This window comes from Chrysemys picta, chromosome 1 (genome assembly GCF_011386835.1).
Source record: "Chrysemys picta bellii isolate R12L10 chromosome 1, ASM1138683v2, whole genome shotgun sequence".
In the NCBI taxonomy this organism is placed as follows: domain Eukaryota; kingdom Metazoa; phylum Chordata; order Testudines; family Emydidae; genus Chrysemys; species Chrysemys picta.
In genome coordinates, this window is record NC_088791.1 from 128934911 (window position 1) to 128947984 (window position 13074).

The window sequence follows — 13074 nt, forward strand, 5'->3', positions numbered from 1 at the left end:
GAAAATCAGCTCGCGTGCCGTCTTTGGCACGCATGCCATAGGTTGCCTACTCCTGCTCTACTCTATAGTCAGCTATCTCCCTTCAGTAAAGCTGTCTGAAAGGGGCACTTGTACAAGGGCTTCAAGGCTCTTACCTCCAAGTTCAGATAAAACTTAAAAGTCCCAAAACAAAAGGCCTCTAGATTCTATCAGCAGCAACTTTTGCTGTAAGGGCTCAGGCTTCTCTGCTGCCTGGAGAGCTCTGCAATCTTTCCCCGTTCCCTCCCCTCAGTTTGTTCAGGGTCTCGCCCAGGCCTCCTTCTGCAGTTGCTCTCCTGCCCGTTCAGGGTCTCTCCCAGGTCTCCTTACCCAGAAAGCTTTTGCCTAGTTAAGGCTCCTTGGGGGTGCCCCTGCTCTGAAGCATCCTTTCTCCTCTGGAGCTTGTTTCCAGCTGAGCTCTCCAAAGCCTTTGAGTAGGTTCAGGTGCGCCTTGTTTAACTGCCGTCCAGCTACTCAGCCAGCTAGCTAACCCCAGGCAGACCTGGGTTGGCCCATTCCCTTCAGTGGAGCCAATCACAGGCTAGGCATGTGACGCCTTGAAGGGGTAGCCGTCTGATGTGCTGAGGTGATATGGGTAGTTTGGGGTAAGTTACCATCTGTAAAATGGGGCTCAGAGTGCTTGCATGCCTGTTGATGGGTAATTCATGAAAGTTCTTAAAGCGCTCCTCCGGCTAGCTGCTACCTTCGATGTCACAGCAGGTTCATTCGGCCAGCTGGGCTTGGTGCTTTCTGGGGTGGCTGGCAGAGGTTAAGATAAATTTGTGTTGTGAAGTAGTTCAAGACTGAGAGTTACCCATACACAACAATTATAATCTGGTCTGGAGTGACCTCCAACATATAACTATCTACATAGACTGTTCAGCCATGGTTATAAAAAGTTTGGGGGGAGGGGGAGAGTGCACCTGTGTAGCTAGGGATCCTGCCAAAGGGAGATTCCCTAGGCTGCTCCATGCTTCCAGCCTCAGGGGTTGTTTTCTTGCTTTTTAGCCAAGAAGCAAATTTAATTAACACAGCCTTTGGGCTGTTGTTTGAAGGCATTTGGAACAGTGGCAGGAGCAGCAATTTGGGGATTATGATTAAGTTTCGGAATGGGAAGGAGATTCAGTGATTTGGGGTCAGGATTAGTTTAAGGACCAAAAGCTCTCACTTCCTCAGGGAGCTCAGGCCCAGAGCCTCTCTGAGAGTTAGGTGCCCAATTCCCACTGATTTCAATGGGAACTTGGCACCTATCTACCTTTGAGGATCTAGGTCTCAGTGCACCTCCCTTTGAGCATCCCAGCCCAGAGAAGGAGTACACACTCAACATCCTTATTTAGCTTTTATAAACTGCTGCTGGAAGGTACCAGCCTGAGAGTTGGGGCTATGAAGTCATCTGCTTATTCGCAGAACACGAGTTACCCGGGCAGCTGCTGTGGAAGCTCCGCCCTCCCTCCTCCAACATTGCCCAGCTCTGACTGGTGGGAACACATGTAGGCTCGAGAAGGGCGGTCAGGCTCCATGCCCACCAAGCTGTGGTGTCTCCATTAAGCCTGCCAGAGAGGCTGTCAATTATAAGGGTGCTTTTTATGATGTGGACATAACTATTTCTTACTTGGATTTTTTCCAACGTGCTCTAAAACGGGGACTTGGCATACAAGCCAGCAGCTTCCAAGAAAACTATTTCCTTGGAGATTTATACCCAAAGCTCTTCTCAGCGACCCCAAAAAGAAACCACCTAGGAAGTATGTGATTGAATCAGAAGAGAACTCACATTTTCCCAGGTGCTGGAAGCCACAGAATGAGACAGTGTTACTCGCTTCAGTGAATGACCGTTCTCCAGTGAAGTGTATAAACAGTCCTGTACTAAAATGCTCCAGTCCTTGGTAAAGCTATCCCATTCCTGTGCTGTAGCACCATTTAGTATCCCACTAAAGTCCTGTATTCCCACTCATCTACCAGTATGCCTAAATCCTAATGTACCACACTGTGTGCTATTTCAGGTTCATAACTACCCTCATAGCTCTGCCAGTCTGCTTCTATCCTAGTCAGCAGTACCCCCCTAATGTAGTCCACTTGTGCACAAATTAGAAATCATACCAAATTTGGGGGTTAATGTTCATCAGAGAAACAAACATTCACTAGTGGTAGGGCTGAACCAACACATGCATTTTCACTTTAGATCTAAGATTATCCCTGCATTACCACGCTGTGTCAAGTTCTAGCCCAAACAAATTTCTTTCCTTGTTGAAAGTTAGATAGCAAGCAGGTACTGGGGCATAAGGACAAGAGTAGCATTCCCAGCACTGAGCCTAACTAAGGTTTTATTTGGATGTCTAATATACACCTTTTCATATTGATTTATTACATTATTTTTTACCGTGGTGCAGCAATACACAGAATAATGCAGAATTACAGCAGGTTAAAGAATTAAGCATATTCCATGAACACCTACCTCCAAAAGACATAGTGGCATGTGTTCAACTATCAGCCCTAGGCCCAGCATAAGGAGTGTGTCGGGGGGCGGGGAGATGGGGGAAGAGTCCTGATCACACTGCTCCAGCTATCCCCAGCTGTGCACTGGCTTCTTATGGACTGTTGAAGTCAGGAGGAGTTTAGAGCAGCACCGGAGGCCCTGGAGCATCACCAGGGAGGAAGGAGACAGTAGAGTGCCAGAGAGCCAGCATTGCCTATGCCCAGAGATGGACCAGCACAGCTGAGGATCCAACTTGAAACATCTGAGCCCAGGGCAAGAAATAATATTCAGTGAGGAGAACACATTATGTTCTTTCCAGATTTCCTGTCTTTCTGCAGCTTGAGTCAAGTTCTTACATTGAAACAAAAGCTGGGAAGGCACCAACATTAATCAGTTCTAAAGCCAGAAGGGACCATTGTGATCATCTAGTGTGACCTCCTGTAGAACACAGAGCATAGAACTTCTCCAAATCGTTACTTTCTTCCTTCCATCTTCTATGTGCAGGACATGTTGGTTATTCTCCCTCTCCACACACCCCCAAAAAAGAGACGTCTGGATACTAAATGACAAGCTGCCAAATGCCCACTGAAATGTTTGTGTGCAAGTATGCATAGCCATGCACGTGCTAATACTGAGTGAGTTGGGGAACCTGCCACCTGCCAATTTCTTTAGCTAGCCACAAGCCCGGATCTAGCTGAGGGAAAGTAATCAGTGAAATTAAGAGGCAACTTTTTTTTTTTCCTTGTTGCCACAATGTTTTTTGTCCTTGCTGCAACATCCTTGTTTACTTTAAATGAACACTGGCAACAGATTTTAAAAATAGCTTTCCACAATTGATAAGCCATTGGAAGCTGGAACTACAATCTGTTTATTTACAGACTAGTTCTCCCTCCACACACACAGCTCATTCTTATCGAGAGGTTACTCATGAGCACTGGGTTACACACAGTGGCTTGTTATCATGGGGCTTCTCTGCTAGGCATTCATTTAATTGTCAAACATATATAACAAATGAAAGAACTGTGCAAACAATGTTAGGTCAAATTTTGGGCAGCTCCACATTTATTTAATCTCCGCCTAAATTTCAGTTTGGCATATTTATTTTAAAAACATTGGCCCTGATCCTCAGCACGGGTGAATCAGCAAAGCATCATCAATTGCAATGGAGCAAAGCCAATTTACACCAGGTGAGAGCCGACCCAACACGTATTGAATATAAAGACACTTACTGACCAGGCATAGTTCTCATCTCACTCAGCTGTTCTAGTGCTGAAGAGCTACAAGCGCCATTTGAAAGAGAACAAAGCACAGTGCCTCCTGTAAGACAATAGAGGTCATTATGCCTGATAGGATCAGTTACAAAACCTGCAGGAACAAATAAATCTTTCTGCCTCCTGCAGACATCTGTGTGTAAAGTTTTCCAGCATCTAGAAGTGTTGGAAGAATGGCTGAAACAGGAAGAATGATAAAAGTTCAGGAATTATAATTGATCTAACACTGACTGATGAACAGTATTAGCCTGAGGTCATTGATTTGAAGCCAAACTCTGCTCAATGGGTAATGTTTTCAGATTATCCCTTCTCAACATTCATCATGGCAAAGGCAGGTAACTGAAGGGACGGCAGCTCTAACAAGGTAGGTATTGTTCATTGTGATTTCAGCGGAACAGGGGATTCACATGCCCTAAGTCTAAAGTGAGACAAAGAAGCTAAGCTGGTACAAAGGAATTGGGGGAGTTACAGAAAGGATCTATGACAGGGGACACTCACCTCCAGAGAGCCTCCTATTAGTTAGGTGTGGTGCTGCCATTTTTTTCCTGCTCCTGGCACCCCCTGTAGGTTGCTGACCTTACTAGGCAGGTCTTCTGTGGCTCAGCCCTCCAGTCAAGTGATACAGTCAAAAAACAAAACAAAACAAAACCCTTCCAGGATAGCAAAACCACTTCATTAGTGAGGGCCCAGGCCCAGGCCCACTCACTACTATAGGGTCCAACCCAGGGACCCTACAAACAGCCTCCATGTACTGCCTTTAATTCATCACTGCTGCATTCTCTTTGCCTCTACCCCTTCCTTACCTTAGGGCTACAGTTCTCAGGTCCTCTCACTCCCAGGTCCAGTAAACACAGCCCATTGCACTCCTTTGGACAGAGCAGAGACCCCTCTAGTCTCACCCAAGAAAAGCCCCCGCAGCGCCTTTTATCTGAGTCTGCTGGCTCTGATTGGCTGTTTCCATGCAATCTCTCTAGGCAGACTTGGAAGACCCACCTCTCCTGCTCCTTACTAGGGCAGGGTGTAGTAGGACCACAGGGCCCCCAGTTGGGAGCCAAGAAGGGCCAGGAACACCTCATCACAGGAGCATTTCATAGAGTCTCAGAGTTTAAGACCAGAAGGGACTATTAAATCCTCTAGTCTAGGCCTCCTGGATATCATAGTGTTACATTCTGTATCTCGGGGGAACACCCAGCACCCCCATGTTCATCCTTGTAAAATGATTGTGTGGTATCCAATGCAAAGTTTGTCATGTTGGGTGTCTTCAGAAGGCTCATGATGCACTGAGCATTGTTGTTACAGTAATGGAGACTCCATTCCCTCCTTTAAAAAGGATGTTGAAATATTGGAGAAGTTGCAGAAAAAAGTCACACAAATGACTTGAGAGCTGGAGAAAATGCCTTTCAGTGAGAGACTTTCAGAGCTCAATCCATTTAGCTTATCAAAAAGAAGGTTGAGAGGTGACTTAATTACAGTGACTAAGTACCTTCACTGGTTACTAAAGGCTCGTTAGTCTAGGGAGAAAGACTAAATCCTGAATGCTTGGGATTGGTAATTTCCTTGTCTGTGTTCTAGGAGTATCAAGGAAATTTTGAGGTTAGAGTGGCTTGGTTTTAGGAAGTGAACACAGGGCGGCACCTGGCTGACCATATGGAAATCAGCTGCAACTATTTATTCTTGCTGTATTTTTCCACTGGAACATTATGGGTGAATATGGAGAAGGGGCCATTACTGGAGTCTGTTTGGGATTGAGTGAGGAGTGCGGGGATCCTTTGTCTGTCACAAGTTGTCCCCGACATTCCATCTAAGGACATGAAGAACTGCCAGAAAGGAAATAGGAAAAAGCCACTTATGGACATATAAGCTTTTCCATCTCTGCACAGCTATCATATAATTGCCCTCTGGTATTCTCTAGCAATAGGGCTGTTCCTCTGTGGGGAAACCATTCTGTTCTCTCAGTCTAGAAGCACAATTTCCAGAAAAAGTGCTGCAAACTTTTTAATAGTAAGTGCAGGACACCAAATCTTGCTTTGAGCTATACCATGCACAGGCTCTCTGGCACACAAAGAGACTTGTAATACCTCTAAAGGAAACAGGAGGCTAGTTAGCTATAGATGAATAATAACCGGGCATTTGTCTAGGAGCTTCTGTACTGATGAATAATTGAAATCTTTATTACAGTTGAAGCACACACACACAAAAAAGTGCTCCAGCCAATACTATGGTACAGCAGCTGTTTCAAGCAGGGAGAATGCTGATAATATAAAAAGGTTTTCCTTTGGTTCCTAAATGTCTTTGCTGGGTTTGAGATGCTCAGATGGCTAAAGACAAAGCAACAATCAATGCAAACACTACTTTTTTATCCTCGTGACAGATGCTATGGGATGCAGACATTTTAAGGTGACATTAGGAATAGGAAATGGTGGACCAGTCTGGAATTAGCCCAATTATCATGCTCCAGGTCATCAGCTGATCAGCAAAGGGTCAGGAGGGAGTCCCTCCCCCAGAGCACAACATAATAGCCATTAGGCATGGGGCTGAACCACGGACCTCTGATGTCATTGGAAGGATGGAGAATTCTGGAGGTGAAGGTGGTAAAGAAACAAAAAAAATTTCACGTAGTTCAAAACTTTTCACTAAGTTTTTCAATGAAACAAAATATTTTCAGGTTTTTTTTTTTTTTTTTTTTTTAGGGTTGGAAGGGACCTCAGGAGATCATCTAGTCCAACCCCCTGCTCAAAGCAGGATCAATCCCCAACTAAATCCCCAAATGGCCCCCTTAAGGATTGAACTCACAACCCTGAGTTTAGCAGGCCAACGCTCAAACCATTGAGTTATCCCCCCTTCAGTTTCAAAAACTGAAGAAGAAAAAAAAGTCTTTTTTTTCACACACACAAAAGTTACCCAAACCCAACATTTTCATTTTGGTCAAAAAGCTATTTTTCAGAAAAGAAAAGAAAAGAAAAGAAAAGAAAAGAAAAGAAAAAGAAAAATGTTCAACCAGCCTGTCCTGGGGGGAAAAGTGGAAAGGGCAGCAAAATCTCTTGAACCTCTGAGCCTGTAGGGACCTACACATCACTAAATGTGGGGAGCTGGTTAGAGCCAAAGACTGACAGTCCTGGGTAGGGAATGGCTATTGGTTTATTTCTTAAAGAGCCATTCCTGTGTTTCTGATTTGAGAAGTTTTGAGATAATCTGCTCTTTCTACTTCACTGTTATGTATTTATTTCAATTCTGATCAGTTTGTTTTCTTTTAAGGTGTGTGACCATCCTCTGTCCTGGCCACATTTGCAAATATTCAATAAATTACCACAGAAGCCATAAAATAACAATGATTCTCCAAATCTTGCCAGATCACACCCTTTCAACTTCACTTTTCCCACTATGTGTCCCTCACCCCCAAGAAAAAGCACAGCAGAATACATAGGCCTTGCAGTGTGACCTGAAGGTCAGTGGATTTGGGCTCTGGCAAACGGAGGCAGGGAGCTAGTTGAGAATCCTGCAGTGGGAAACATCTGCTCCTCACCTCCATTACAATTCTAACAAGAGGGTGTTAACTCAAGCTTCTTGGCTGAGCTCCACTGCCATGATAGGACATGGGGAGGGGGTGATCCGTGGGTTAACCAAGGCCCAAACTACTTTGAGGCATTACAAGTTAAATCTTAAATTGCCCCAGAAACAAAATGGTAGCCAGTACAAGTCATGGAGCACTGCCATACTCCCTATAAATCTTTTGCACCAGCAGAAATTACAAGGAGGTGTTAAGGCACAGCTCCATATACAGCATGTTACAGTAATTCCATCCTGAGGTGACAAAGAAATTGGTCATTGTGGCCAGGTCTGCACCTGAAAGAAGATGATGCAGCCTGTTGGCTAAGCAGTTGTTAAATGCCAACTTGGCCACAGCTGCTACCTCCAGGAGCAGCTGCAGATCCAACAGGGATCCAAGGCTGCAAACTGGATTAAAAACAATAGGTAGCTGGAAGCAGCCGGTTTTCCATCTCTGCCAAGTCCTGTGACTAATTCCCTCACCCAAGCAGCATAACCTCAGTCTTATTTTGATTGACTGCCGGTAGTATCTTTCCAATGCCTTTAGCCCCATTGTCATTATGGTAACCCTAAAACGCTGCCACTAGTTCCTCTAGTGCATTGTGAATTTCTTGCTCTCGTGCAGTTCTGGTGGCTTACCCCCCCCCCCCCCATCCTGCCCCATTTTCCTTATATGGATCTGCTCTAACTGCGTGATGCCTGCTCACGCTGTAATTCCAGTTCAAGGCACCTCATCTCAAAGCAAGCCTGCCTGGATAACTGAATTCCAAGGCTTTGGAACACTGCTTTCACATCACAGAATAATAAACTAAACAGCTGCCCTGCCATCTAAATGGATGTGGACAGCTGGCTGATGTCCTTCAAAAGAGCTCCATTCTGAACCATCATTTCTGCAAAACACTCCATGGCTTTGGACTGCAGACTTAACCATTATTTTCTCTCTGATGGTTAGTTACTTCCCTTTGAGGGGATGACAATCGTGCTTAGCAAACAGGTTAGTAGCCAACATCTAGTAGCCCTGCCTCTACTTTAGCGAAGTCACTCATGATACTGGAGTTGGTATCTTTCACGACCTGCAACCATGCAAGAGGGACATGACCAATGGTCAGGGCAAAAGGAGTTCTGAGAAAGTGCCAAATAGCACAGGGACGGTATTGCCCATTTACAACTAGCTGCTTCTTTTCTATCGAGGGTCACCAGACGTCCCGATTTTACCGGGACTGTCCTGATATTTGTTTATTTGTCCCGTGTCCTGACCTACCTTCAGTCGGGATGCGAATTGTCCCGATATTTTGCCTCCGCTCACAGGTGGAGCGGAGCCCGGAGGGGGCTCGCGCCTCCCCCCACCCTGACTCCGCCCTCTCCTTCCCCCATTGGATCCCTCCCCAAATCCCCACCCTGGCCCTGCGCCCCCAGCCCCGCCCCCTCACTGCCCCATTGGATCCCTCCCCAAATCCCTGCCCTGACCCCACCTCTTCCCCAAGCACACCGCATTCCTCCTCCTCCCCCCTCCCTCCCAGGCTTGCGCTGATCAGCTGTATGGCTTTTTTTGCCCCCCTCCCAACCCCGTCCCGATATTTCACCTGTGTGATCTGGTCACCCTATTCTATCACAGACACCTTTTCCCCAGGGAAAGAGATTTCTTCTCAAGTAAGCAATGGGGTGTCCTCTACTATTGTTCTCCTGAGATAGGCCAGCCCCAAACCCAGCCTCAGAGACTTCCATTACAGGATAAAATCTTTGGAGAAGACAGTTCATTACAATACAGGGTCTGTCTGATTTCTCCAAACACATGCTAGACTCCACTTTGCTTTCCTGGGGACTTTGTCTCTCTCTTTCAGATCACTCGGAAACTCTGCTCTTTCTTCCTGGATGAGAACCTGGCCACAGGGATCAAAGCTTTCACTCACTGTATCTAAAAGTTCCTATTGCGGATGCCAGCCTCCTCTACTATTTAGGCTGGGGGACACATCCAGTCTGAGCAGGTGTAAGCGGGGGAATGGTCCCGCTATTGTGGGGAACTTTCCTGGCATATACATTACCCCAGTGAAGTGGGCTAGCAAAAAGATCTGAGTCCTCGCTCCCACTTCCTTTACCCAGAGGTCTGCCTGACCTTGAGTGCTCCCCTTTCACTCTCCTGTGTGGCAGAGTCCTCGTAACTAGAGTGACCAGATGTCCCGATTTTATACGGACAGTCCCGATATTTGGGGCTTTTTTTCTATAGGCTCCTAGTACCTCCCACCCCCGTCCCAATTTTTCGACACTTGCTGTCTGGTCACCCTACTCATAACCCCAACAAGGCTGAGCAAGGGCTAGGGTGTCCCCACTCTGGGGTGCTCACTCTGCTCTGGATGCTTCCTTGACCCACTGATCATTACATACAGTTCAAAGCAAATTTAAAAAAATAAGGAAGAAATGGGAAAGGTTAAAGGAAAACACGTCACCCTGCTCTGTGGCACAGGGACATCACAACCAGCATCTCTGGAAGTTCAGGCTGTTCCTCACAAGTCCCAGACCTCCTCCTCAGCCCCTGGCTGTGCTGCAGGGAGGCTGCGGGTTGGACACTTGCTCTGGCAGTGGCCACACGCTCTCAGGCTCTAGGTGGCAGGACCCTTCTTCCCAGCGTCGTCCTCGCCTCGTCGGGGTTCCGATCCCCCTCCAAGTCTGGCCTGCAGGGCCTCTTGGCTGGGAGCATCTCCCTGCGCTGGGTCTGCTGCCCAGGGTCCCCCTCGCTCTCCCCTGCTGCTCAGTGCACCTGGCTCTGGACTGCTCCAGCCCCAGCTCCACTCTGCCTCAGCTTTGCTGTTGCTGCTGCTCTGCCTCCAGCTCCCTGGGCTGCTTTTCTGCCCCTCTGGCTCTGGTTGCTGCAGCTATCCTCCCAGTGCAGGTCTGCTCTCCGGGCTGCTTCTGTGGTTCTGCTCCCAGCACAGCTTGGGCCCCTGCTCTCTCCTTAGCTCGGCCCCTCTCTGTCTGACCCAGGCAATTCCAGCTCACATGGCCTCTTCCCATTGTTCCTGGGGACTGTCAGTCTCAGGGTCCTGATTTCCCATTGACCCTTCCCCTTTCTTTTGGTACTGGGAGCTACCCAACCAAAAAAAAACCCCACTGAGTTTTAGTAAGGGGCCAACAGTCCCCTTTCACAGGTATAGTGTGAATGATGTGATAAGCTGTCCATAGTCATCCAAGTGGTAGACACATTTCTGATGACTTTCATTTCCTGTGTCTATGTGTATTCTTCCTAGCAGTCACCACATAAATCTTGCTTGGCCTCTTGATCAGTATTGGGGTCCAAGAGAAGTACAGGTATATTTTTGCATTTGGCAACAGGTAAGCACAACATCTGGTACCATAAACTAATGAAATAGCTGCATTTTGAAATGCCTAAGGCTCCATTTCAGAGCATCCATGCAGCTGGGGCATTCAGAGTAGGGACCAAATTTTCAGAACTTCTGGCCAGCCAACCCACCATTCTGAAAATTCCAAACTGAATACTCCAATTCTCTGTTGTGCGTGATCTTTGAAAATTGCCGTACATTTGACTTGCTTGAGATTACACTCTGACTCAGAGACTCAGCCAAGAATGCAAGCAAGGGCTCCCAGTCCCATACTCCAGCTGCTGTATTCCCTCATTTAAACATCCCATGTTCATTCATTCTTTTAAAATTGTTTTCTGCTTATATTTTTGCACCACGTCTATACATACAGATCTTTGCTTGCATAAAGCTTCAGACGCTTCAGTCTCCTGCTCAGTAAGCCCCACAGAAAAACACAGGCATGTGTCAAAAACAAATTGCCTTCCTTAGATTCTCCTTCTTCCCTTACGAAAACAATTTGCTAGGCAAGAGGATTATTGCAATAGGTGGCTGGCGTTCTCCCCTCCCACACATTTCTCTCTCTTATCCAACCTGCATATTTTGTCTCTCTGCCAAAGCCACTATGTCAGGAGCAATTTTAATAGAGTTCAGGACCCTAGAGAAGTAACCTAAACAACAAGGCATGTATCTATAAAAATGCAGCAACCAAGTGCTTCGTTTTCAGAAACAAAAGAGAGTCAGATGTGACCTTTAAATTGGCTTTCAGGGCAGCAACAGAACTGGCTATGCTCTGCAGGCAGGCAGCCCTAACAACAATGGGATAGCTAGCGTCACTGATGCATGCCGTTCTCCCAGCCTTGGTGAAGGTGGAAAAGGGTGCTCAGAAGCCAGCTATACAATGCAGGAGATGAAGACGCAAGGAGAAAGCGCTTTATAGAAGCTACTGGTGCGTGCACTCACCTGAGAAGGGGATTCTGGATGACACAATATAGTTCTAGAACAGCCCGTGATTCCTTGACTAGACATCTTCTTGTTCCCCAAAGCACCTTGCAAATAAAACAGGCAAGAGCCTCAGCTGGTGTAAGTTGGTATAGGTCCGTTGAAGTCAAACTCAGTGCACTTAACAGGACATGCTCTGATGGGCCCAAAGCACAATGATTGGATCCTACCTTCCCTGAATATTGAGGGGATTTGGAGATAGGCCTCAGGTGCATAGATCAGACCCACAGCTGGAGCCAAACTTGCGCAAAGTTTGAGGAGGTTCAGAGCTAGTGTTCTGATGTAGGTCAGTTTCTGCCTGAGATTTAATATTTGTGAGATCCCTGGGGGAGCCCATAGGGGGTGTTCCTCAATCCCCAACACTGTGCTTCCTCCTGAATTTGCACTAGCCCGATGGGTATAGACAGCAGAGGAGTCCCACAGTCCCCAGCACTGCACTTCCATCTGCATCTGCACCAGCCTGATGGAGGGAGGTGAGCGCACCAGGGAGGTTTCTAACACCCCCCATCATGTTGCCAGCAGCCTAATGGAGAGAAAAAGCTAGCCTTAGAACCCCTCTGCCATACTATGCTCTATTTTCACGCCCTTCCAACCCAACCCAACTTTCCTGTCAGCCACAGAGGTCACTCTGGCCATGGCAGGCCATTGGCTTATAGCCCTTTCTGTTCTGATACATGGTAAAGCATTCTGTACCTCTCTGCCCGCACACCTAACCACATCACAAACAAGGAGGAATCTGCATAAGTATTCAAAACATCTGGATGTGATGTCATCACAGCAATTAACTATGCACTTTCTTTCTCACACAGTGCCTGGAGGCAAACAGGCAGCCTCTTGGGCCTGAGTTTCCGCATTGTCCAGGTTAGTGATTCCAGGCTAAAAAGTGATTGCTAGCAGCAATCTTACCCATTTGTCTAAACTGCATTTAGTTATTCTTCTTCCCTAGGGGGATTCTTTCTCACTGAGGATCCCCCCACACAATGTTATACCCTCCCCACCATCCATGGGAAATGAAAAGCCTGAGGTTTTTCTCTGCTCTGATCCCTTCTGCTTCCCTCCACCCTCTTCACCAGATTTTTGAATTCACCCTCTGCACAGGCATGAATTCCACTCTTCAAATAGGCCCCAATTCAGCAAAGCACTGAAGCCCTTGCTTAACTTTTAACTTTACGCTTTGCTGAATTGGGGCCTATTTAAAGAGCGGAATTCACGCCTGTGCAGAGGATCAACAGCAGGCCTATGCAATACAGAGGTCCCACTTAAGCCATGTTCTGAGGATCTAAGTGCTGGCCCTCCGTACACGAAGGAACAAAAACAGCAGTGAAGCTGAAGCACTCTCAAGCATTGTCTTCTTAGGGTTTGTCTTCACTGCCGGTGGGAGCGTGCCTCTCAGCCTAGGCAGAGACACATGAGCTAGGGCTGCTCAAGCTAGCACACTAAAAATAGCTATGTG